Source organism: Macaca mulatta, chromosome 5 (genome assembly GCF_049350105.2).
Source record: "Macaca mulatta isolate MMU2019108-1 chromosome 5, T2T-MMU8v2.0, whole genome shotgun sequence".
In the NCBI taxonomy this organism is placed as follows: Eukaryota; Metazoa; Chordata; class Mammalia; order Primates; family Cercopithecidae; genus Macaca; species Macaca mulatta.
In genome coordinates this window covers 9,801,264-9,827,674 of record NC_133410.1, presented here as the reverse complement: position 1 = coordinate 9,827,674, position 26,411 = coordinate 9,801,264, and the positions used below count along the sequence as shown (strand labels likewise).

General features: G+C 40.0%; 1 protein-coding gene and 1 long non-coding RNA gene across 3 annotated transcripts in view; one reads left to right on the top strand and one right to left on the bottom strand.

The window, feature by feature from the left end:
• The window catches only part of CLNK (cytokine dependent hematopoietic cell linker), a 246,907-nt gene that overhangs the window by 32,531 nt on the left and 187,965 nt on the right, over window positions 1–26,411 (top strand). Inside the window, exon 1 of one of the 2 annotated variants that reach the window (XM_015138007.3) lies at window positions 19,444–20,211. The exons of the other annotated variant lie outside the window; for it this stretch is intronic. The gene's annotated coding sequence lies outside the window, so the exon portion shown is untranslated. Of the gene's footprint in view, window positions 1–19,443; window positions 20,212–26,411 lie in introns of those variants that run through there. 2 annotated transcript variants of the gene reach the window in all.
• Window positions 12,605–26,411, bottom strand: part of LOC144341124 (uncharacterized) — a 31,761-nt gene continuing 17,954 nt past the window's right edge. The window contains exons 2-4 of the long non-coding RNA XR_013417769.1: window positions 24,762–24,804; window positions 20,773–20,828; window positions 12,605–12,754 (exon numbers count right to left, since the gene is read on the bottom strand). This is a non-coding gene — a long non-coding RNA (uncharacterized LOC144341124). The remainder of the gene's footprint in view (window positions 12,755–20,772; window positions 20,829–24,761; window positions 24,805–26,411) is intronic.

Genomic DNA, 26,411 nt, shown 5'->3' with positions numbered 1-26,411 from the left:
TCCAGTGTTCAGGATAGTAACATGCTATACATATTTGCAGCCGAAGAGCAATAGGCTATACTGTATAGCCTAGGTGTGTAGTAGGCTATACCACCTAGGTTTGTCTATGTAAACTTCATGATATTTGCATAACTACAAAATCGCCTAATGACACATTTCTCAGAACATATCCCCCTTATTAAGTGACACATGACTGTATAGGCCCCGAAAAGATTCTGCTCTCTAGAGCTTACAGTGAGACAGTTTCTGCACCACTCAGTTATACTAAGGAATGCAGAATCCTGCAAATGGCTTTGAGACAAGAAACCCAGGAGCGCCTAGCAGGGGGTGCAGGCAAGTCATGCTTAGACATTAAACAAAGCCCAAAACGTGTTTCTCCTGAGAAATGTGTTTCGTGCTGTTTCTCCTACCAGTTGACTCAGTATTGGACACATATTATGTACTCAACAAATGGTTGCTGAGTCACTTAAACAAAAAGTAGCCCAATGCTGGCATCTGAATGAACAGTGTAGTTAGTACCTGCGACTCCAGGTTCAAAGCTGAACCCAACAGGTCTAAAAATTAGACATTTAGACTGTTATCACTAACAATCCCACAAAGCCCCCCCATGCCTACTCTCATCCTTGAGGTGCATACTACATCTAATTGATCAGTTTTTATTTTTAACTTAATCGTCCTCTGCGCTGAATGCCACCCTGTTGATGCCACCTCCATAAAGAAATGCACCTCGGCCGGGGGCGGTGGCTCAAGCCTGTAATCCCAGCACTTTGGGAGGCTGAGACAGGCGGATCATGAGGTCAGGAGATCGAGACCATCCTGGCTAACACGGTGAAACCCCGTCTCTACTAAAAAATACAAAAAACTAGCCGGGCGAGGTGGCGGGCGCCTGTAGTCCCAGCTACTCGGGAGGCTGAGGCAGGAGAATGGCATAAACCCGGGAGGCGGAGCTTGCAGTGAGCTGAGATCCAGCCACTGCACTCCAGCCTGGGCAACAGAGCAAGACTCCATCTCAAAAAAAAAAAAAAAGAAAGAAAGAAATGCACCTCATATGACATACACTTCCACTGGAGTTCCTCTTGGTCTCTTAGTGGTCCTTCTCACAGTCATCTTGGCCGTTTCTAAGATGCTGGCTCCTCAGACTTCTCCCTCTGTTCTTCTACCCAAGACCAGCATAAATCAAGTGAGAAGGAGAAGTGCAGCTCTTATCTCAATGGGGGTCCATCTGCTTATTTTACTTGTTTAATAAGCACTTATAAGTTCCAGGCACTATTCTAGGTATTTCATAAATGGTAATTCATTTAAGGCTGATAACTCCTACAACTTATGAGTAAGCCTGACTAGAGACAGAATTCCAGACCCCTATCCAAGAAATGGTAGTGCAAGAAAATGGCATCTGGAGGACTTGGGCTGTACCACTACCTCCTCCAGAATGCTCTTTCCTGAGAAATAGTCAATTATACATGTCACTATTCTATAAGCACAGCTGTAAGATGCTCTTAGTTAGTGCTGCTACCCAGATTTGCTGCCTGTCAGCACTTCTATCTCTATCCATCCTGTGATGTGCATGCATCATTCTCGGCAGATCTCCTAAGTAGCTCCAGTTCTAAATATCCAAACTAGGACTATCTTCCTCCTCCCTGCTTGATCTTAAGTGTTTCCTTCAGCCCATCTAAACTGGCCATAGTCCTCAGCACCCTCCTCTTCTTCACTTTCATGGCCCATTGTTTTCAAGTCTCCTTTGTGCATATTTCCCAGTCCATCTTAGGCTGAGTGTTTTTCCTGTCTTCAATGTCCTTTCTCCCTTTAGTATCTGGACACCTGTGAGAGCCTCTCAGCTTGTTTCTTTCCTTGCTTCAGGTCTTTACCCACAAATCTGCTCCTGCAAATGACCTCATGGAAAATGGAAATTAGATCATGCCATTCCTGTATGTAAAACATCTTCAATGGCTTCTCACTGTCTTCAGAATAAACTAGGGATGTCTTTACATGCAAGGAGCATGGTAAATATGCTGACCTGTCTAGCCTCACCTCTTGGTTTTCATGTCTTCACAGTTATGTGCCAAGTGGAAAATCTGCACCCCTGCCATGCCTTCTCAGTGCCTTTGCCTTTGAATAGGCAGCTCTCTCTGCATGGAATGTGCTTCCCACTTCCCACTGACCATCTCTGAGATGGTGTGGGATTCCTCTTAAGAGTATGAACTCCGGAGCCCATCTACCTGGATTTCACTTTAAGCAGATGTACTTGTACTTGTTTGGTGACCCCATGTCACCTCACCTTTCTGTGCCTCAGTTTTCCCATCTATAAATTGGGGATCATCCAATCTACCTCACAGAGTAATTGTAAGGATCAAATGAGCTAATAAATGTGAAGCCTTTTCTACGGTGGAGTGTGGCAAGCACTATGTGAGTGTTTCTTAGGATCAACTCCCGCATATTGTCAGGTTCATTCCCAGTTCCTTATGCATATCTCTACACTTCCATTCACCAAACAACTTGCCTATTTATTTTCAGTATCTCACAGCACAACAGGCTTTTGAGAACAGGGACTGTGTTGCATTTTTCCTTCGAGCATCTAGCACAGGACATGGCAAGGGCTAGGAGTTCAGTAAAGGTTTGCAGTAGCAGCAGATAATGCTGGTTTTCCACCATGTTCTCACACACACAGTCTGATACAGCAGGGTTAGGACACATATGTTTTATGGAGGACCTTCAACCACACTGGCTGAGAGGCAAGGAAGATAATACTTTTAAGGAGGAGTTTTTATTTTACATTCACAGGCAATAGATGCAACCAAGCCTGAAATTGACAATGTCTGCTTGCAAAATCTGTAGCATGAGTTTAAGCATTTCCTTGTCAAAATATTGACAAACAAATGAAACAGCTATATTTCATTCATGGCTGGGAAGGTTGGATGGTGATAGCTCCATGGACATCTTTATGGAAGAATTGGAAGAAGGAGTTGAGGGCTTAGAGAAATTTTGACTAAGCAAAAGTTAGAGAGCTGGTAAAAGCTTTTACGGGTGCAGACAGTGATCGTGATTTTCCAGCAATTTAGTCGTAACAATTTGCTGAAATGTTTAAAGCAGTAAAACAGTTGACTAATTTTATTTTCGAATACAAAACATCTGTGTAATTATATGTGCATCATTTTGTACATATATAAGATATACATATATACAATCAGTATTGTCATTTCACAGTGGCACTTGTGTATTAGTTTGCCATTGTTTACACAAAACCATGTTTCTTTTACTGTATGAAAGACATAGGGATTTTTGTAGATAATTTTCCCCACCATGCTTGTTGCCTTACCAGCTTTAACAGAAGAGCGGAAACTCCTTTATGACCCACCTGCACCAAACAAAGGGTTACATGGCTTAGAGTCCTGAGGCCTGAGCCCCCCAGCATGACGACTGCATTCGAGCTGCATGACTCAGAAATCCTTCTCTTTTCTATGTTTTGAGTTTCCTTATCTGCCTTATCTGTAAAATTCTAAATGTCACCTGCCTCACAAGTTGGGTTCTGAGATTTGAATGAGGTAAAGATTTTTGGAAACTGTGAATCCCTGTGAATGTATAATAGCAACCCACCTAAGTCTATCTTGCAAAATAATAAATAATTCCAAGATCTCTGTAAAGTCAGCCTAGATATATATTTGGCTTTGGAGTTAGACAGGCTTTGATTCCAAGGTTCAGGTTCCACCTGCTAGCTATTGTTGTAACCACAATGACCTTCAGTTTCTTGTAAACTAATCATATCAATCCCAAAGCATTTACTGAATAATTCTGATATTGGATATACTATGTAGCCTATCTCATTTATCGTAATTGTATTCTCAGTTTCTTTACCCCCAAAGTCAGCATCTTCTTCATCTCATTATGCCTTATTCCATAGCTAGCCATTCTTCCCTTTGTGAAACCTGTTTCTTCTCTGATATCTATTTAAATGCAAAAACTTTATGAGTATATTAGGGTTCTCCACACAAACAAAGCCAATAGAAGATATATATATATACACACACACACACACACACACACACGTATGCACACACAGTCAGTCCTTTATATCCACAAGTTTTAACCAACCACAGATTAAAAAATATTAGAAGAAAATAACAATACAACGATGAAAAATAATACAAATAAAAATACCGTATAACAACTATGTACATAGCAATGACATTGTATTAAGTACAGTAAGTAATCTAGAGCTGATTTAAAATATATAGAGGGTCAGGGCACAGTGGCTCACGCCTGTAATCCTAGCACTTTATGAGGCTGAGGCGGGTGGATCATCTGAGGTCAGGAGTTTGAGAGCAGCCTGGCCCACATGGTGAAACCCTGTCTCTACTAAAAAAATACAAAAATTAGCAGGGCGTGGTGGCAGGCACCTGTAATCCCAGCTACTTGGGAGGCTGAGGAAGGAGAACTGCTTGAACCCGGTAGACAGAGGTTTCAGTGAGCTGACATGGTGCCACTGCACTCCAGCCTGGGCAAAAAGAGCAAAACCGTCTCAAATATATATATAATATATATACACACTATATATATTATATATATTATATATACACTATATATTATATATATTATATATACACTATATATTATATATATTATATATACACTATATATTATATATTATATATACACTATATATATTATATATTATATATACACTATATATATTATATACACTATATATTATATATTATATATTATATATTATATATACACTATATATTATATATTATATATTATATATACACTATATATTATATATTATATATACACTATATATTATATATAATATATACACTATATATTACACTATATATTATTACACTATATATATTACACTATATATAATATAGAGTGTATAATATATACATATATTATATATGTACATATATACATATATACATATATACATATGTATATATACATATGTATATATATACACATATATACATATACATATATACACATATATACATATGTACATATATACATATATACATATATGTATATATATAATATATACACTCTATATTATATATAATATATACACTCTATATTAAATATATAATATATATACACTCTATATAATATATATAATATATACACTCTATATAATATATATAATATATACACTATATATAATATATATAATATATACACTATATATTATATATACACTATATATAATATATATAATATATACACTATATATAATATATATACACTATATATTATATAATATATACACTATATACTATATATAACATATATACACTATATATTATATATAACATATATACACTATATATTATATATAATATATATACACACACATATATACACACATACATATATATATATAGAGAGAGAGAGAAGATGTACATAGATTATATACAAATACTATGTCATTTTACGTAAGAGACTTGAACATCCGTGGGTTTTTATATCCAATCCTCACAAACAGGAAGTATGACTGTGCATGTGTTTGTGTGTTTAAGAAACAGAGAGAGAGAGAAAGAAAGGTAAGGAATTGGCTCATACAATCATGGAGGCTAAGAAAGTTCCAGAATCTACCATCAGCAAGCTAGAGACCCAAGAAAGCCGACTTGTAGCTCCAGTGTGTGTTCAAAGGCATGAAAACTGGGAAAGCCAACGGTGTAAGTGCTAGTTCAAAAGCTGGCACCCTTGAGACCAAGAAAGATTTAATCTTTAAGTCTGAGTCTGAAGGCTGGAAAAGACCAATGTCCCCACTCAAGCTGCCATGACAAAAAGAGTTCCCTCCTACTCAGCCGTTTTGTTCTGTTTAGGTGTTCAGTTGATTGGATGAGACCTACCCACCTGCAGTAGGGAGGGCAATCTGCTTTACTCGCTCAAATGTTAATCTCATTCAGAAGCACCCGCACAGTCACACCCAGAATAGTTTGGCCCAATGTCTGGGCACCTCATGGCCCAGTCAAGTTGACACATAAAACTAACTGCCGCAATTAGGGTTCACAAGAGCTCTTTCACTACTTAAGTTGAAAGATGCTCCCTGACCTTTCCTTGCAGATTTTGGTTAGGAGGTGAAAATATCTGAGAAATATGAGAAATTTGGAAGGAGCTCTGTCAAGAGACAGAAGGGACAGGTGGATCTGAGTATGGAAGAAAAAAGCAGAGAGCACCAAGAACGAAATTAGCTTCACAGATTTTCGGAAATATGAACAAACCTGTGTTATACATATCGTCACATTTTATTATTCCATTAGTCACCCGTTTATTTATTTATGTATTTACTTAGCAATTAACATTTACTAAGGGCATAATAATGGCATGGGTATTTCACCAGGTACCAACTGCAGTATAGACCTTGCCCTCAGAGTGTCCCTATAAATTTAACCATGTTTATAAATGTATTCAGAATAATGTTTAATAAAATCCTATAATTGCTAGTTTGGAAACTGTCTTTAATGTTATCTAGTATAAAATCACCACCACCAATGACACTGTTCTCACCACCAGGGCCTTCCAATTTGCAGACATATAACTAGACAAGGAATTTACAAACCACCTGCTGAGTTAATGGTTCGTGGCTGTTCACCTCTCATAAAGGTCTTAACTCTGAACTACAATCTGCTTATTGCAGCTTTTACTCCCACACACCTACTTATGTTACGGAAATGAACACAAAACAGTAGCACTTCCATAGACATACACCCTTTTGTGGTCTTCATGGTTCTGTTTGATGATCATAATGATGGAGAGGATGAGGATTAGTATCTGCAATTTCTTGAATTCATATTATATATCATGATTCTTTTATAATGAGCCTTGTTTTATTCTCACAATTCAAAAAAGCAAAGGCAAGGTGGCCATTGTTCAAATGAATAGATCAAAATTTAGAAGGATTGGGTACAGTTCAATGTTCCCAGGAGAATGAAGAGCCAATTTAGGTTTGGGAACCCCTAGGCAGCTTCACCAAGGAGGAGCTAGCAGAGAGAAAACTAAAAGCAAATTTATTCTCTGAACTCCCAGCGGCCCTCCTAAGTACAGGAAGAATATGCTCTGGCATGAGAAGCCATTCTTGTTGGACTGCTGACCTTAGAGAATGAATTATTTGGAGAGGGGGAAGAAGGTGATAATTCTTTTCTCTCTCACACTGTCATCCATCGCCATAATCTTGTTTTCATTGCACTTATACTTGCAAACACCACCAGTGGCTTCTTTTGCTCACCAAGAGAGATGATGGACTGGAATTTCCTGGAGACCCTGACTCCAGCTCCAGCAGAGTCTTCCTCATTATGGCAGTCATGCAGGGGCTTCTAACATTGCCTTCGTTCTCAAGAAGCCCCTGCCTGCTCAAGTATTCGTGTCTCTGAACTCCGGATGTTAAATGAATCACAGTAAAACTCAGGAATGCCTCATGGGTAACTTTGGGGTGGGAGAAGGCATGGGGCCAGCGCCAGTGAGATTGCTGCCTTGAATCTCCATGGTAACCCTGAGTCCAGGTGCACAACTGACTTTTATGAAGGGATTTTAATATTTCTTTTGCAATCATGTGTGTCTGGAACCATTCACCTGTGGCAGAAAATGTAGAAAGTTTGAGGGGTGGCAGTTGGGTTTACTAGTCATAGCTGGAGATCTTTCAATTGTTCCAAGAAATAGGAAACCAAAAATTGATTATATGCCCTGCCCTCTTCCTCAGTCTAGACTAGACTGCAGGTTCTCAGACCATAATATGCATAAGAATCCCCAAGAGAATTTGTTTAGAATGCACAGTTGTACACTCGAAATCCAAAGATTTTAATCATTGGTCTGGGGAAGGGCCCTGGAATTTGCATTTTTACAAATATCCTGATTGATCCAGAGAGAACACTGTAAACTCAATCTTAGAGGGAGCTTGTCTTGACCTGGGTTTCCCAGAAAACAGAACCTAAAGCATTTACGATGGACTACTTCATTTGAGAAGGCAATCCTAGGGAGGCTGGAATGAGGGCAAATGGGAAACTGGCAGGCTGGGAGGGAGAACCAACACAAGGAGAAGACGTTCGGCTATTGAGTGCTTTGTATCGTGCCCAAGGAGTTGCTCCATCTCACTTTCTTGTGGTGCTCTTCTCCTATTGCCCGTATGGGCCACTGTGTCCTGAGGAGTTTCTCTGGAGGACAAAAGGGCAAAGAGTTTATCTGCCAGCTTACATCTTCCAATGTTAAAGTTAAAACCCACAGAGCTTCAGCTCCCCTCAACTGCCAGGTGGTTCATGCACGGGCCTCAAGCAAGCCCGAAAGCATCTCAGGCCTCAGCAGCAATTGGGTTGCTCTGTGCTGCAGCAGGAAGCTCGAGGCTTAGACATCAGGCTGGGTGCTGGCAGGCTGCGAAGCAGACATGGAGCAGATGCAGCCAAGGGGGCTGATGAAGTCCATGTTGAGTGTGACTGTAGCCAGAGCTGGGTCTACACAGATGGCCTAGGACCAAAGAACAGCAAGGCCAAAAAAGACCTGTGGTAGCACATGAGACCCATCTGATACAGATTCCAGCCTCCACCTCGTCCTCAGGCCATCTACTTAAATAAGAAGCTCTAGGCTGGGTGCAGTGGCTCATGCCTATAATCCCAACACTCTGGGAGGCCGAGGTGGGTGGATCACCTGAGGTCAGGAGTTTGACACCAGCCTGGCCAACAGGGTGAAACCCATCTCTACTAAAAATACAAAAATTAACTGGGCAGGATGGTGGGCGCCTGTAATCCCAGCTACTGGGGAGGCTAAGGCAGGAGAGTTCCTTGAACCCAGGAGGCAGAGGCTGCAGTGAGCTGAAATCACACCACTGCACTCCAGCCTGGGCAACAGAGCAAGACCCTGTCTTAAAAAAAAAAAAAAAAGCGCTAATTGTTAATTGTGAACGAGGACAGATGACATTCTCAAAGACAAAGCAGGGGAATGGAACACTCTGTAGGGGTCACAGATGAAACTAAATGAAACTGCGAGCTAGAAATACCTCTCCTCTTCAGTCTTCATTGTGCTTACCTCTGTTTTGTACAAAATAGGCTGGTACACCTTGTACTTGGAGAGCTGGCCTTGACCAGGCTGTGGGGATATGGAAGCAAACTCTGAGAATATGACTCAGAAGAGAGGGTTTCGTCTCCCTTCTCATCTCTTGCCTTTGTTATCATAAGATCTGCGAGGCCCTGACAGGCCAGGACAGGCTTAAAGAGAAGCAGGCACAGAGCGGGCCACTGAGTTTAGCTTGAGAGAAAAGGAGAAGCATGGAAGGGCTTGGAGTTGGCCAGGTATGAGCTAGTTAAAGCACAGACCCAGCTGCTTTCTGATTTTAAAACATTCAAGTTTTCACAGCTTCAATCTCCTTCCTTTTATTCATTTTTTATTTTTAGTTGACAAATAATAATTGTCAATTAAATAAACATTAAGAAGTAATAAGTTTCAATTAAATAATTGTCCATATATTTAAGGGGTACAATGTGAGGTTATGGCACACGTATACGTTATGGAATGATTAAATCATGCAAATTAACAAATCCATCAACTCACATACTTACCCTTTCTTTGTGATGGAAACATTTAGAATGTATTCTGTTAGCAGTTTTGAAACATGCATTACCCTTAGCTATAGCTATCAGGCTTACTAGAACTGACTCCTTCCGTCTAACTGAAACTTTGTGTCCTGTGATCGCTGTCTCCCCTTTCCCAGTCCACTCCTCCATCCCTGCAAGGCCTCTGGCAATCACCATTCCACTCTCTACTTCCGTGAGTTCATTGCAGGATTATTCACAGTAGGCAAGATATGGAAATAACCTAACTGCCCATCAACAGATAAACAGATAAATGGAACACTATTTAGCGTTGGAAAAGAACATTCTGTCTTTGCAACAACATGGGTGAAGCTAGAGAACATGATGCTAAGTGAAATAAGCCAGGCACAGAAGGACAAATGCTGCATGATCTCCTTCTTTTTAAATGGAAATCATGCCCACTCTGAGAAATGATGGTAGTATACCACCACAACATAATACAATCATGAATCACTAAATGACTCAGGAAGTTCTAAGAAATGCATCGTTAGTTGATTTCATAGTTGTGTAAACATTGTAGAGTGTACTTACACAAAGCTAGGAAAGAATAGCCTCCTACAACAGCTAGATTATATGGTATAGTTTATTGTTCCTAGGCTGCAAATCTGTACAGCATGTTACTGCGCTGGATATGGTAGGAAATTACAACATAATAGTATTTGTGTATCTAAACTTATCCAACATGAGAAAGGTTCAGTAAAATTATGGTGTTATAACCTTGTAGGACCTTTGTTGTGTACACAGTCCATCATTGACCAAAACATCCTTATGCAGTGCATGACTATACTTGCACAGTTCCTGGGTCTAAACAGATGCCCAGCCACTGTGAGTGCCCTTGTTCCTTACCTTCAGGCTCAAGGTGTCTAAAGGTGTGAATGGTAAGCTGAAGGCCCACACTTGGTCCCACCTGGTAAGGTGGACATTAAATAGAATTCGGGAATCTGGTATGAATCAGCAAAAGAGGCGGTATGTTTGCCTGTACTTACGTCATTGGTGCTTCTGCTGCTGAAAAGACTGACGTGGCAATTGTAGGATCCTCGGGGGTGATTTAGGGACAGGGCCTAGGAATGGTTCCCTCCCCTCTACCACCACCAATAACAAACGCTGAAGAAGCTGGTCCACCATCTCCAGAAGATACGACAGTCTTTTTGTTGACAAGCCTAGAATATTTGACTGCACTATCTCAAGTGCTATTTAAACAAATTATAGCTGCTATTCATAGGATTTCTGGCCACTGGAGCTGCAAAATGGTTTCAAACTGCGATCTCCTCACTCTGCAGCACATGGTTACAGTCCATATGCATCCCTAAGAAATCTCGGATCCTTAATTTGAGATAACATTTATTAAAAACAATGGTTTCACTGAGGATTAAAAGAGACAGGGAACTAAAAATGTGTACTCTTTAGGCATAAATGTTGTTTTTCTATAGGAATTTTCAAAGCACTGATGCATCAGAGTTATAAATGTATGGCTCTGTGTCAGGCACTTAGGGCTGCTGGAACAAGTGCCACCAACTGGGTGGTTTACAACAACAGAAGTGAGTCCTCTCAGGGTTCTGGAGGCCGGAGTCCTAAATCAAGGTGTGGACAGGGCCGTGCTCCCTCTGAAGCATCTAGGGGAGGATCCTTCCTTGCCTCTTTCAGCTTCTGGCAGCCCTAGGCACTCCTTGGCTTGTGGCCACATACCTGCAATATCTGCCTCTGTCTTCCCATGAGTGTCTTCTCCCTGCATGTCTCTGTTTCTTCAAATGAAGTTCTCTTTTCTGTGTAGCTTTCCTCTTTTTTAAGGATGCCAGTTATCTTAGCTAAGGACGACCCAAGTGACTTCATCTTAACTTGATTACATCTGCAAAGACCCTTTTCCCAAATAAGGTCACACTCTAATGTAACTAGGAGTTAGGACTCCCAACACATTTCTTTGGGAGAGGCAATGCAACCCAGAACAGGCTCCAAAACCAAAATATCACTGGGCAAATACAGTCTGTAATCATAACCAACTTTGCTCCTGAGTCTTTCCTCCCATCAGCAACATCAAAATCACTTCACATTGCTTTTACACCTACGAATCCCTTTTACATCCATTGTTACCAGGCTCCTTATACCAGGCTCAGGGATAACTAAATAAAACAGCTCTCTTGCAAGTCCGGCTGGTTCCCGAATGGCCCAGAATCAGTGCTTCCTCCCCAGCCGAAGTGTGTTACATACACAGTAACCAGCGTATCGTGAAAATTATGTCCCCAGATTGATCCGCATACATGCTCAATCCACACAAGATAATCTCTCAATACAGGAGCCACACCTTGATCTAAGACTTGGTATGGACCCATTTGGCCTAATGGTCAAATTATATGGCATAAATTGGGAAGTCTCTTTAACCCTTTCTTTTCCTCTTTTCCATCTGCTAATCTACAAGGCTGAGCGAGTGCTCTTGCAGATGCTGGGAGAGAGCATGAACAATGCAGATAAATCCCAAGCCCCATCGAGGTTTTATCATTCCTTTATTAATATTCACTGAGCACCTGCTATGTGGCTGAGAATATTCTACATATTGGATTTCAAGTGAGACAAAACCCCACCCTCGTATAGCATGCATTTTGAAAAGGTTTCCTTGTTTTCTCATTATTGTGCCTTAGAATTATTTCCTCCACATTTTGCATTTGTATAATCTCCTTCTTAGGATCTCAGTCTGTCATAAAATATATTGAGAATTTTCCATCTGTGGATCTGATCATTAGGGGGCCATGCCACTACTCAAAACCCCAGTCTCAGAGTGTTTGCGTTCAAGGAGACCATGAAGCTGTGCAAAGAAGTCCAGGCTTAGAACCTGAGTCACGGGATCACTAACCGCTGCCTGTGAATGCAGCCCTCACTTTCAACTTTGCTATATCTCTGTTAAAATACTGGCAAGGGCAAGTGATCTGAGGGTTAAAGATCTGAGCTTGTCCTTGCCCAGTAGTTTACGAGCTGTAGGATCCAGGCAAGGCTTGGAACTTAATCTCTTTGTATCTCAAAAAATTATCCTGAGGAGTTCATACATTTAGACTAAACTTCAAATGAAGGAAAACAAAGTACAGGAAAATGTTGGAAAAGTGTCAGTTACTCTATTTATACCAGCTATTATTATTTCTACTTGCCTTAAAGAGAGGAAAGTAATTCTGATCCATTTCTCATTCTTTCTAGAAAAGAAAAGAAAAGAAAAGAAAACATTTACAAAGAGAGAGGCAGGGAGAGAGAATGAGAAAGTTGAAAAGTCCTGTCCCAGTAAAAAAGTCAAAGATCTAATTTTATTTTAAGTGTAGAAATTGGCTTCATTTCTCTTATCTTCTATTCTAGGAATCTGCTTGTCCCACCCATAGATTGATAATCACGTGTACTAACACGAAACTCATCAAGAGGTTCCCCGGCGGTGTTTCGTGCTATTTTCTTTCTTTCTTAATCTGCTTCTTGCTTCAAGACCTAAATTCAACCAATCTGAGGACAGATGGCGCGGGGCCCTTTGTCCTGCCAATTTGGAGACCCTCGCAACAATTTAGCCCCTGCACAGAGAGGGAATAATTTTGTCAGCATGGTTTAAAAATACTGCAGTGTTTTTAACCTTGGGCAAAAGTGTTTGGCAAATAACCCAAAGCAGATTTTTTTGTTGCTGTTATAGATAATGTCACACTCCCAGCCAGATTCGTCTAAACAAGGCTCTGCTCAAGATAAATTGCTAGCAATGGATGACATTTACATGTAGAATTAAGAAACATAGCTATGCTGAGCTGGAAAAAGATTTGGAACTTAGGTCTCTGTCTTGGTTCTTCCCCCTACTCACCTTGGTGACCAGTCACTTCACCTAGTTAGGACTCCACCGTCCCATTTGAAAATGTGAGGTTTAGACTGTCATCATTTCAGTTCAACTATTGCTGGGTGATACAAGGTGGGTCCTTAGTATTGCAATGAATTCCAAGATGAGAAATAACTGTGGCCACCCTCAAGGAGTTTATAATTTATTAATATATATTATACCCCCATATTATATATATTATGTATACCCCAATACATATTACTACATATACATATGTATACCCCAAAACCTATTAATACGTATTATACCCACAAAGCTAATTCTTCCCTTGGAACTTCTCATGTGTTTCCTCTACTTGGAAATCTCTCCCCTCCAGAGCTTCACTTGGCTGGGTCTTTCTCATCACTTAGACCTCAGCTCAAACCTCATCTCTGCAGAGATGCAGACTCAGACCTCCATACATAAAGTTCCCATCCCACACTCTTCATTCCATTATCCTGTTTCATTCTTGTGTTGCCCTGCACTTTCTCTTACATGTTTATTTATTACTAGCATTTCACCAGGTATAGTAGCCTGTGCCTCTACCTGCTCCCATGGCCTCAGTAGGACAGAGCTACCAATGTTCTGAGAGCCTTTATGGTGCTTAAAGGGGACTCATGGAGACAGTGGGGCATGAATGTATCTCTCACCAGTGTTGTGAGAACTTGGTGAATCTGAGACTGGTATGGTCAAAGGTATAACAGCAATAATGATAGCAACACAATCATTATTGTAATGATTAAATTATGCATTTATGCAAAGTGCCTAGCACAATTATAGCATATATTGAGGTCTTAATTAATGTTAGCCTCATGAGGTCCTTCTGGGGAAAAGTAGTGTGAACTCAGCAATGAATTTGTAATTAATGGATATTTATTAATTGATAAACTTCTATCATTTTTTAAAGAAGAACTGGGAGAGGTAAAAGAAACCAAAGCAGAGATATTCAAAAAGAGCTCTTTCTACATTCACGTACCACCTCTGCTTCTGTGGTTTCCAAAGAACTTAGATATGAATGCAACAAAAGGAGGCTAGGAAATAAATACAAAATCAGAAACCACGTTATCCTTAAAATGCCCCTTCGTCTCTGACCAATGAGCTCTTATACTGAGCCCTGGATTTACCCATGTTGGGTTCTTCTGTCCTATAGGATGCTTTAGTCAGGGTGGTTGGGCCAGGAAGCAGGGCCTTGCTGGAGAGAGTAAAGTAGGAACACCTCCACCCCAACATAGTTCCCAGACTTGACCAGATGTGTTTGAATGACAAGCGTGTTTATTTACTGAGGTGTTGACCAGGGAGTTATTTCTTAGCAGCCATGAAAATTGTCTAATTCATGCCATAGACCATGGCAGTTTAAATTCAGCACGTCTGAAATCCAGCAGAGGACATGACTTCCGCTCACATGGAGATTCCCCTTTCAAAAGTTTTAGCACGTTGTGAAAAAGAAATCAGAGCTAATTGAGGGGAGGCTCATAGCATGTGTCCTGAAGGAGACAGGCTATGAGATGAGAAGGGAACAGCAATTAGTGTGAGCTGAGCTCCTCTCAAGGGCCTGGAGTCAAACTGCCTGAGGCACCAATGTAAACAGGTGCTAAACTGTAATAAATCAGAGATGCTGGCACTAATTAACACAGGTTTCCACTCATATAATTTGTAAAAAAAAAAAAAAAAAAAAAAAAATGCATGGATTTTGATCCATTGCAGGAGATAGCACTCTGAACTAGGAATTTTTAAAACAAACAACACACCCTTTTTCGATTGTGTTCAGTAGTTCTCTTTTGTGTTTTGAGGGCGTATGTTTGTGTAAGCTGCAAGGTGCTATCCCAGACCTTGATACCAGCCTGAGACCAGCTGTCTGATAGGAGCCTGAACTTGGCAGTCATTACCAGCTGAAAGGATGAAATCAAACATTGAATGATGTCAGGGTGTTTCCCCAAAACCAGGGACTTCTTTCTTCATTTTAATTTGTCTTGTTGGAAACATTTCAAAAAAGGACAGGGTGTAGTGGCTCACACCTGTAACCCCAGCACTTTGGGAGGCCTCAGTGGGAGGATTCCTTGAGATCAGGAGTTTGAGACCAGTCTAGTCAACACAGGGAGATCCTATCTCTACAAAACTAAAGAAAGTTAGCCTGGTGCAGTGTTGTGTGCCTGTGGTCCCAACTACTCAGGAGCTGACGCAGGAGAATCACTTGAGCCCAGGAGTTCAAGGCTGCAGTGACCTGTGATAACATCACTGCACTCCAGTCTGGGTGACAGAGTAAGACCTCGTCGCCCCCGCAAAAAAAAAAAAAAAAAAAAAAAAAAGAAATAAAGAAAGGAAAAGAAAACTTAGATAGCAAAAACAGCGAGAAAATGGAAAGGTTAGGTAAGGTTTTGCCATCTTTTATTTTTCCCCCAGCACATTGCCTCAATTTTAGAAAGAGGAAGTGAATTAAGAATCAAATCTGTTTCTGCACAAAATATTTATTCATAAGAAATCTGTTTCTTGGGGGGAAACTGAGTGATAGGTACTACATGGGACCTTTCTGTACTTTTTTTTTTCTTGTGAGTCTATAATTGTTTCAAAATTAAAAGGTTAAAATAATAAAATGATATTTAAAGCATAGATAAAAATGTCAGTTTCTTCTCATGTGCACTAAATGCATAGCCGAAGCTTAAAAATTTTTTAAACATCTTCTGTTTGAATAGATTTCAGGTTGTTCACAGATGTGTTATGCCCATATATTCTTACCTGCTTGTATTTGCAAGAGAATTTTATCATTTCATGCATTAACAATGCCAGGAGGTTAGTAGTATTATACTTCTTTTTAAAGGGGAAAAAGGGGAGAATCAGTCAGTTTATAAAACTCATCTACATTTATCCAATTAGTGTAACTGGGTGGGATTTGACCTAAGCCAGTGTAACTCCAAAACCTGACAGCCTTGCAAATTAGCCTCCCAGCAGGCTGTGCAAGAGCCAGGAAAAGCTCTTTCCCAGTCATCCAGGCACCATGGTCCTCCTTGAATATGATTGACCTTAAAAGTCCTGTTTGGGTTTTCTCCCCCTTGTTTGTTTGTTTGTTTGTTTGTTTGTTTCCTCCCTGTATTTCTTCCACATGATCTACCCAAGAGTTTCATGCTTGAGTAGATTATCCAGAAAGTGAAAACTTGGCAGAATCACTAGGTCAAGCACTGACTCAGAAATATCCCTTTTGACCGCAGATTCAGCTCTACACACATTGTGCATCCCCTATTAAATCACTTATCCACAACTGAGTATTTCTGGCGGTTCCATGCTATGCTTTAGTGGCACTGTGAGACAGGCCCAACAAAAGCCAAGGGGGCTAATGCTAATTATAGCCAGGCACACACTAGCCCGTTGCAGGAGGTAAGCGATTTTATCCTAAGAGCCACTCCTCCAAGTAAGTATTATCATCCACAAGTTACATAAGGCACCCAGAACGGTCAAATTCCTTGGCCAGATCTAGGCAGCCACTGTGTGATACATCTGGATAACTGTAACCTGGTTGGCAAAACCCAAACTTCTCTGGATTTATACTTCTTATCATGACTCAGGGTCCGTGAGCCCAATAAACTATGCAAGAGGGAAATGGGAGATGAGAGGCAAGAACTCGTGAAGCAATGAAAACAAAATGAATTATCACCCAAAGAGAAGATGAACGCAAGGGAGTCCCTCTAACTGTGGAATGTGGGACAGGCAGCAAGAACATGCAGATTGGAACTTGCAGCTGGCCTGAGACTGAGACTCTCTTGCTGCTTTTATGTCACGCTCTTCCTTGCTCCCTCTCCATTCCAGCCACCTTTCGCTATATAGGGTCCTTCAGTGAGCTACGCTGTTTTTCCCACCCAGGCATCCAGACTGACAATATCTTCGGCCTTGAATGTGCTCCTGGACACCTCTTTTACTCCTTCCCTTCTCCCTTCCCTCCTCTTCCCTTTGCTGCTTCCTTCTTTCTTAGAAGATTTCTTTTGTTTCTTCTTTCCTTCCTTCTCTCCTCTTCCCTCCCCTTTTTCTCCACTTCTGGTCCAGCAAATCTCTACTTATTATCAACACCTCAGCTCTCCTGTCACCTCCCCAGAGGAAATCTGGTCTGAATTCACAGAGTAAAACACATGTGCCTCTTATTTGTTTCAGAGCCCTCTTTGTTCCTATCTCGTAATACATCATCTTGATGGTTGATTTCTTGTCCAATACCTCTCTATTCTATTAGATCCGAAACTCCATGAAGGCAGGGACAAGTTTGTTTTTTTTTTTCACCTCTATATCCCCACAAGTTGCCCAGTGCCTGACATAGTAGGTAGTGGATGTGAATATCTATTTGTTAAATCAATACATGTCTGATCAGGCACTATTCAATGCATTTACCACAAATTGTAGTTATATATATATATATATATATATATATATATATATATATATATCTGAAGTCCATTCATTTATTTTCACCTCTTCTAGGCTATAAACTCCATCAAAGGATTAGGTATCTCTCTTACCTAGTTGTATTTTTCAGCACCTAATAGAGCTCCTGATGCATGATACATATTCAACAGATGATAAATTAATGAAAGATATTCCAAGAAAAAAAGCTATAAATATCACCTACACTATTCTCAACTTTCTCATTAGACCACACTGTCTTCAATTCTTCCTTGGTAAAAAGCAGGAATATTCATATCATTAGACTTGGGTTCTTATTGCAGTCTGGCCACCAATTGGATGTGAACATGGATTTTAGATTATTTACCAATAAATACCACAATAATTCACTTTTCTTCATTCACCCGTTGAATAATCTTCTCCCACATTCACTCCGAACTTGGCCATGTGACTTGCTTTGGCCAATGGGACCATGGCAACTAGGATGCAAGCAAAGGCCTGGAAACGGCTGGTGGCTGGGGCTTCCCCTCTCCCATTGCCCTTGGAGCCCCAAACTCACCGTGTAAATGGGCCAAGCTGGCCTGTTAGATATGCAGAGGAGAACAGAGGCACCTGGCTGACATGATTGTCAACCAACACATGTATGAATGTGATAATCCTAGATCATCCAACAGCCTCTCAACCACTAGCACAGACCAGATGATCAGGTCTTGTTATGGGTCAAATATGTCCCTGCTAAAATTCATTTGTTAAAGTCCTAACCCCTCCATACCTCAGAATGCCTTCTGACTTGGAGATAGGGTCTTTAAAGAGGTAATGAAGTTAAAATTGGGTGATTAGGGTGAGCCATCATTCACTGTGACTGCTGTCCTGCTCAGAAGGGGAAATTTGGACACAAACACAGGGAGAATGCCACGTAAACACAAGAACAAGCATACAAAGACACCCACAAGCCGGGGTTAAAGGCCCGGAACAGATCCTCTCCTCACGGCCCTCAGGAGGATCCAACCTGGTTGACACCTTGATCTCAGACTTCCAGAGACCAGACTATTAGACAATACAGTTCAGTCTTCTGTTTTGTTAGTCACTCAGGGCTCAGTCCTTTGTTATGAAAACCCTAGAAAATTAATACAGGTGCAGACCAAAAGAAGTGAGCAAGTGACGCACACAATTATGAACTAAATAAAATGGTTACTGCTTTAAGCTCCTAATGCAGCAAAAGCTAATTAATAAAGTGGTTAAACTACTTAAGTCTCCCTAGTTTTCAGTTTTCACAGTTACAAAATGGGATTTAAAATATGTTCCTTACACGGTTATTAGTAAGATTAAGGAGGATAATGCTTGCAAGTTGCTTAGCAATGTAACTGACTCATAATTAGCATTCAAAGAGTGCTTATTTTCATGTTTTCCTTGGGGTGTCTGTTAAGTCAAAACCAGAGTTATTTACCCAAGAAAATACAAACTTTTACCTTTGAATTTACTGTAAATAATGTTGGAGTTTGTTATGGAATTCAACATCAATTTATATAAAACTAGAATGTCACAGCCCCAGAATGGGAGACAGGCGCTCGGCTAGATCAGCTTAAATGGAACAAGATTAAGGCAGAAAGAAAATATATTAAGCAGCTAATATGTGCCCAAACATTGTTGCATGCCTTTATTTACAATATTTTGTTTATTTATTAAAATATTTCTAAAATATAAATGTTATTATCCTTCCATCACAACTGAGGAAATATCATTTCCTCAATGAAGGAAATATCATCCTCAATTATCCCTCATTTTTTAAAAAAAGTTTCTAAAATACAAATATTATTATCACTCAAACTACTTGAGAAATAAACTTCAAAATGTCCAAGATCCCATAGCTAATAATTAACACGGCAGGCATTTATCCTTTAGTTCCCAGGTTCTCTCCACAACACCTGGTCCTTGTGTCTGGCGGGGGGGGTCTCAGGAAGCCATTGCAAAATTAAGCTACAAGATAGTTAATGTCCACTATGCATGTAAAGTAAGACTCACAAAACCCACCTTCCATGCTTGAGTGTTGCCCAGCAGTTCCTTTTATTGTGTTCTGGTAACTATGAAGTGCCACGTAAGGACACCGTGTGTCTTTAAACACACCCTTTGGGTTGGAAGATTTCAGCCTCTGAAAGAGTTTCACGTATTGCACTCCAGCCTAAGAAGAGGAAGTCCTGCCAGCCCTCAGGTCAGACCTCTCAGGTCTGTGGCTGCATTTCACAGGAAACCAAGCCTAAAACGGACCTATCAGGAGGTTTTCTGCTGAAGGGTACTGCTTAGCATTGAGAAGAATTCAACCCACCGCCTTACTGATTTCCAGCACCCCAAGGTCTCCGCGCTATCGCCCCTCCTCACAGGAGACAGACACCTCAGCCCAGATCTCTTGGTGCTCTCCACGCTGTTCAGGTAAACTCATTAGGCCATCTCTTGTGAGTGATCATCTGATGGTCATGTCCTTGTCATAAATGATCATTAGGAAAGACCTGAGCAGCAAGGAAAAATGTGCTTCTAACGTGGAAGTCAGGGCCTTCTATATAGCATCAAAGGGGCAAGAAGAAAGCCCTTAACTCAATTGTTAAAGATCCTTTCATTCTTTTGGGAGAAGGAATCAGGATACCTACCCACAGAAAATTAAAAGACTAAATGTTTTCAATCTTCTTTTCCTGGAGCTTGGACTCCCTGACTGTTTGCAACTGAAATATAAAGACCAGGCCCCAAGGTTGGCGTTCCTGGCTGACTTTCATTAAGTAAGCCCCCTAGAAAGAAAGCCTCCATTCAAAGTAGGTCATTCAAAGTAGAAGTTAACTCCTGGAGCCCTGTGGAAATATATTTTTAACATTTCCTAAAGTAATACGATTTTCTTTCTGCTTTGGTGTAGAGGAGACTTAGACTTTGGAATCACGCAGACATCCTTCCCCTCACAAAAGGAGCTCAAAAGTGAGGTTAAAGTTGGGGTTAAATTCTTACCTTGAAAACTGCCAGGAGTCATCTCTACCGGATTTTTCTTGGATAAAACAAACAAACTGGAGTGAGACAGAAAAGAAAATAACTATCATCAAAATATGGATACTTTGATTTTAAAAGGTGTTGATATGTCTGAACTTTTTATCAATACTGTTTTTATTACTTTACACCAGCCTTACTTATTTGACTTCTCTGTTGTGAGTATTACTTGTCTATTACTTACCTACCTGGCTGTTTCTCTGGCTGTCTCTCTTTGTCTATACTGTGGCACAACTCCTCAATAGTGTTGTTCTTTGGATTTCCAGGGGCCTCCCAAACCACCAGGAATAATCATTTCAAATACCAGGAAGACAATGGTAGACCTGGTTAATTGAAGGCCTACCAGAGAAATGACAGAGCTTCAGAAATCCTGAGAAGCTTAAGATACAATATGCCCTAGAGAAGTAGGAATGGCAACTGGCATTTACTTACCTTCAGCTCCTGCTGGCCTGAAGAGTTGGCTATTACTTAGCCCGGTTTACAGGTGAAGAACTTGAGTTCTCTAAGTAATATGTGCAAGGTTGTTCAGTCACTAATGTCAGTAACAGAATTCAGAAGGAAACTGATTTTCCTGACTAACTGATCAGAATGGTGAACAGTGTTGGTTTGCAGTTTCACAGAGCTCATCTCTAAACTCACTCCTGTGTAGTCTCTGACACCAACCATCTAAATGGTAGTATTTCTTTCTTATTCCCAATAAGCCCTCTCAGATGATTCTATAGGCCAGACCATTTGAAAACCAATGCTTATAATCTTCTGTACCGTCTGGCCAGCTCTGGCCTGAACACCAGGGGATTCTGTTTCTTGATCACTTTGCCATGAGTCAGGTGCTGTCTTAGAAAGTCCGTAGGATTTGATGCCTGAGCAAAATGGTGAGGATCCTGACTCTGCCACTTGGACGAGGGATGTGGCTTCATATCTGACCCTTAATTCCTGCCTCTTTTTAATAGAGTAAGATCTCATAAGACTTGTATTGACAATTATTTAGCCTCAATAATGTAATATTTATATTACATGAAATATGGTGCATTCTTAACACTTAGCAGGTATTCAGTAAGTGTTGGCTTCTTTCTCCACTACTTTCCTTTCTTCACTCCAAATCAGCTCTGATTTTATTCATAAAATATGACCACAATCACTACGGAATTGATTAATACACGTAAGTTTACAAATATTGTATTTTAATAATCTCGTTAGAGAATGGTAATATTCCACAGTTGCATAGCCTTATGTAATCTAGGCCTTTGAATACATATTTTCTTCTTGAATGATCTTAACGACTTAACGAAGTAGGCAGAGAACATGTTAGGGCATTTAAAAGGTGAAACTGGGGCTTAGAAAAGATGAGGAAGGACAACTTGGTGAAATGGAAGGAAACAGGGCTTTGAGATCGTCAAAAATGGATATGAATCTAGTGTGTGACTTCACTGTTTGTCTTTAGGTAAGTAGCTTAATCTCTCCGATCTTCAGTTAGCTGTTGTTGGTGTTGTGTAATTGGAAACTGGGTAGAAGAATACATTTTATGTGCTGCTTCGAGAGTGAGAGCAAATGTGCACACAGTGTCTGACACAGAAGAGACAGCCAGGAACTGGCTAAATGGTCACATGAAGAGTAGTAGAGGGCGATCTAGAAGCATCCTTTTTTGAATCCTAGTATATGAAGCAGTTATATCCACTATCATAAGCTACTGCCAACATCTGCCAAGACTTGAGTTCTGCAGAGTTCTTCCAGACTGTACCTACCCTTCCAGCATGACAAAGAGACATAAAACGTTCAAAGGGGCTAAATTATTAACCAGAGAGATAAGTACCTGAATTTAAATTATATTTATGATTTTTTAACAAATTAAACCAAACATTCACTGATGTTACCAATAAAACTGAGAAGCATCAGGTTAGATATAAGCAGTAAAAATAACGACCCCCTGCCCCCCGCCACCCTCGCCACACACACACAAACAGAATTGTGGAATAGAGCTATCATAGGACCACTTTTTGTGTTTATTATTTACTTTTTATTACTCTTGTGGGCAGAATATGTGGGAATCATTATTGTGATTATTCTGCTTAATTTTAATCATGTCTTCGAAAGAGCAATGACTTACACGTTACCATTGAAGTGCTGCTGATAGACAAAAAACGTTCATCATTTATCACTTTTTTAGTAGGTGTACTTAATTCTTACTTAACAAAAGTGGATTCTGAAGTTCAGACAGGCTCCATTTCATGCAATGAATAGGAGGATATGCCAGAAATGAGACCCAGGTCCACCCGAGCCCTGAGCTCCTGCTCTTGGCATGGTGCTCCATCAGTGCCCTGCTGATGTGCCCAGGTTCATGATCAGGGCATCCATCACTGTCTTCCAAACTAGCCAATAGCATTTAAGGAACTCCCAGATACACCACAAGCATTAGCAAAATGTGTATTTTAGTTGTTTCTTTTAAATTTCATTGGTCATACTAATTGAAACACTGCTTCCTACACACTTACACATGAGAATCAAAATCCTATTGCGTTTAAATGGTATTGTGGTTTGTCATGTGAAATAAGATAAGCCAAAAGGTCTAGATGCAACATGAAAAATTAATATCCATGTGTTTTTGGTGATAATCTTTAACTATGGTAGGTTCTGTGTTCAATTTCGTGTAAGATAAAGATGAGGGCTGACTAACAGCCTAGGCCCAAACTCTGAGAGAGCTGAATTTTTGTGGAGGGCCCAAGAACCACATTTCACCATCAGTTTCGAAGACCCAGAAAGCTAATTGAATCCAAGGCACACAGAGTTGATGGAGCTCAGGAGGTCAGTCCACTCTGGTACTCTGGCCTATCCATCCATCTTTGGTGATTTTGTTCAAGTGTACTCAAATTATAAGTTCAGATGACTGGCATATTCCCTCCCAGGAGACAAATGTACACCGGAAACTAAATTGCTATTGGGCAGTAGCTTGGTGAGCACAAAGTCAGAGCTGTGTAATTTCCATAGCTGGATTTGCTGAGCTATGGGAGGTCTGATGCCTTGACAAGTACCTGCAAAGCCCGTCTACCCCATGGCTACCTGCAGATATTTATACATCACGACATCCTCACTCATGGGCAAGTCTAGGGATCTCCCGATCAGTTTTATCTGTCTGGGCACCTTACACAGGACACCTCCACACTGCCCCCATCCCAAACTCCTACTTCTGCTACATGCTCTTTTCACTACACCACGCCATCCAGTCATTGAGATGTGGATATCCTGGGTTCGAATCAGTTACTTCCTAGCAATATAGTTTTAGGCAAGTTACTTAACTCCTCAGAACCTCTGTTTATCCTTTATAAAATGGAATGAAAATATCTACTGCTCGAATTTGTGGTGAGAAATGAGATTCAGTACATAAAAATGCATATCATGGTGTCTAGCAATTATTAAACACAAAGTAAATGGTAGTGGCTATTATCATCATTGTTGGCATTATTATTATGAGTTTATTTTATATTTAAACAAACCTTCCTTAGATTCTTGGCCTTTTGTCCCTTTTTAAGATATTTGACCTGAAGAAGTTCTATTTTAAGGTGATTTCTGCAGAAAACTAATTTCATCATATCCTTATTTATTTTTTATCATTCATCTATCAAAGCCTTGGGTGTCTTAGAATTCCTCAAATGTACTAATCCTCTGGAAATATTAAGATTTAATGAAAAATGATAGAAATTCTTTTGGAATACCTTCCTAGTCAATTTCAAATCCTCGGAGTTTTTCACAGCACTGATACATAGAAATTACTCAGTAATTATCCGAGGAACTGTTCTTGCACAGCAGTTTATACTTTACAGAGTGCTTTCACTTTCATCATCGCATTTGGTCTTCAGAATAATCCTATGAGCAAAGAAGGATGAGCACTCGTAGCTTCATCTTTCAGATTAGAGAAACTGAGACTCAAGTTGTAGAATTAACTGTATAATTCAGCATACCTAGGCTGAAAGACTTGTCTCCCATCTTGCTAGATAAGTGATCCTGAATAAAAGAAGAGAAAAAGAGATAGTTAATTATGCAAGGGGAAGTTTAATTCAAGGGTTAGGTTCTAAATGTACTTGAAGTTACAGATGAAATGATGATCTCATCTGGATCCACACTGTGCATTTGTTCACTGGACAGGCTTGGCTCAGGAGAAGTCTCTTGCACGGAATGACAGGATTGTTCAATGTTGAAAAATCTAGGTCATTTGGATTGTTGCTGTATAACAGAAACCAAATTGAACAAAATACCCTACATATGGTTCTGGTAAGCAGTAAATGATATTATTATTATTATTATTACTATTTGTATTAGTCCATTTTCACACTGCTGTAAAGAACTTCTCTGAGATTGAGTAATTTATGACTGAAAGAGGTTTAATTGACTCACAGTTCCATATGGCTGGGGAAGCCCCAGGAAACATACAATCCTGGCAGAAGGGGAAGCAGGCACCTTCTTCACAAGACAGCAGGAGAGAGAAGAGTGAGCAAGACCATGGAAAACTCCCTTATAAAACCATCAGATCTCATGAGAATTCACTCACTATCGTGAGAACATCATAGGGGGAAACAACTCCCATGATCCAATCACCTCCTCCCTCCCTCAGCACCTAGGGATTACAAATCGAGATGAGATTTAGGTGGGGACAAAAAGCTAAACCATATTACTACTACTATAAGTTGTATTACTCCTTTCCAGTCTTGTTTAGACTACCTAGGCTTTTGTGTTTCTCCTTTGGATTTTAAATTTCCCTCAAAAATTTTTCAGGCTCTCCTGATCATGAAACAGCTCCTCAGAAAATCACCAGCATACACCAGGTGCTTAATAAATGACAGTTGAAAAAAATTAGAGTGCTTTTGCCATGGGCCTTTAGATGTCCATGAGAATGGTGGGGTTTACTGGATCTATCTTTACCCCTATCTTCACCGCAGGGCTAGCCTGTAAATTGTGGTAAATATATAGCAATCCCTAAATCTTAGTTTATTTTCTTATACTTTTTGTCCTCTGAAGTTTGCCTTCAGTACCATCTCAATGCATTAATCAATCAATGGAGAAACAATCACAGTTGGGTATGTTCTGATTTAATCCAAGCCTAGAAGTGCCTGCCCCTAATCAGTGTGGTTCTGCTATCATTCATGAAAGCCAAAAAAAAAAAAAAATGGGGGTGAGACAAAGGTAAACTTAATAATAATAAAATAAAATATCTGTTAGGATTTTGGCAAACTTGGAGACTATTTTTCTACAGTCTCGCTTTATGTGAACAGTAAAAATCATTTTAATAATAAGAGCAGAGAGAAGGAAGATCCAAAGAAAAGAGAAGGAGGAGGAGAAGGAAGAAAAATGAAGGCTAGAGGAAGGAAAGGAACACGAGAAAGCTAAATAAACAAGAAAAAGGATAAAGGGTCTATTCACCACAAAATGGAACAAAAGGAGAGAAAGGGTCTTACCACTAAAGGAAGGAAACCCTTTCTGCAGAATCAGGCAGCTGAAGAGAAAAAAGGAAATGGTTTTTGAAAACAAAACTCAACAGGAGTAATAAATTCAGAAACTATAGATTGCATCAGTTCATTAAGAGTGTTTTCAAAATCATTTAAAATAAAAAATGA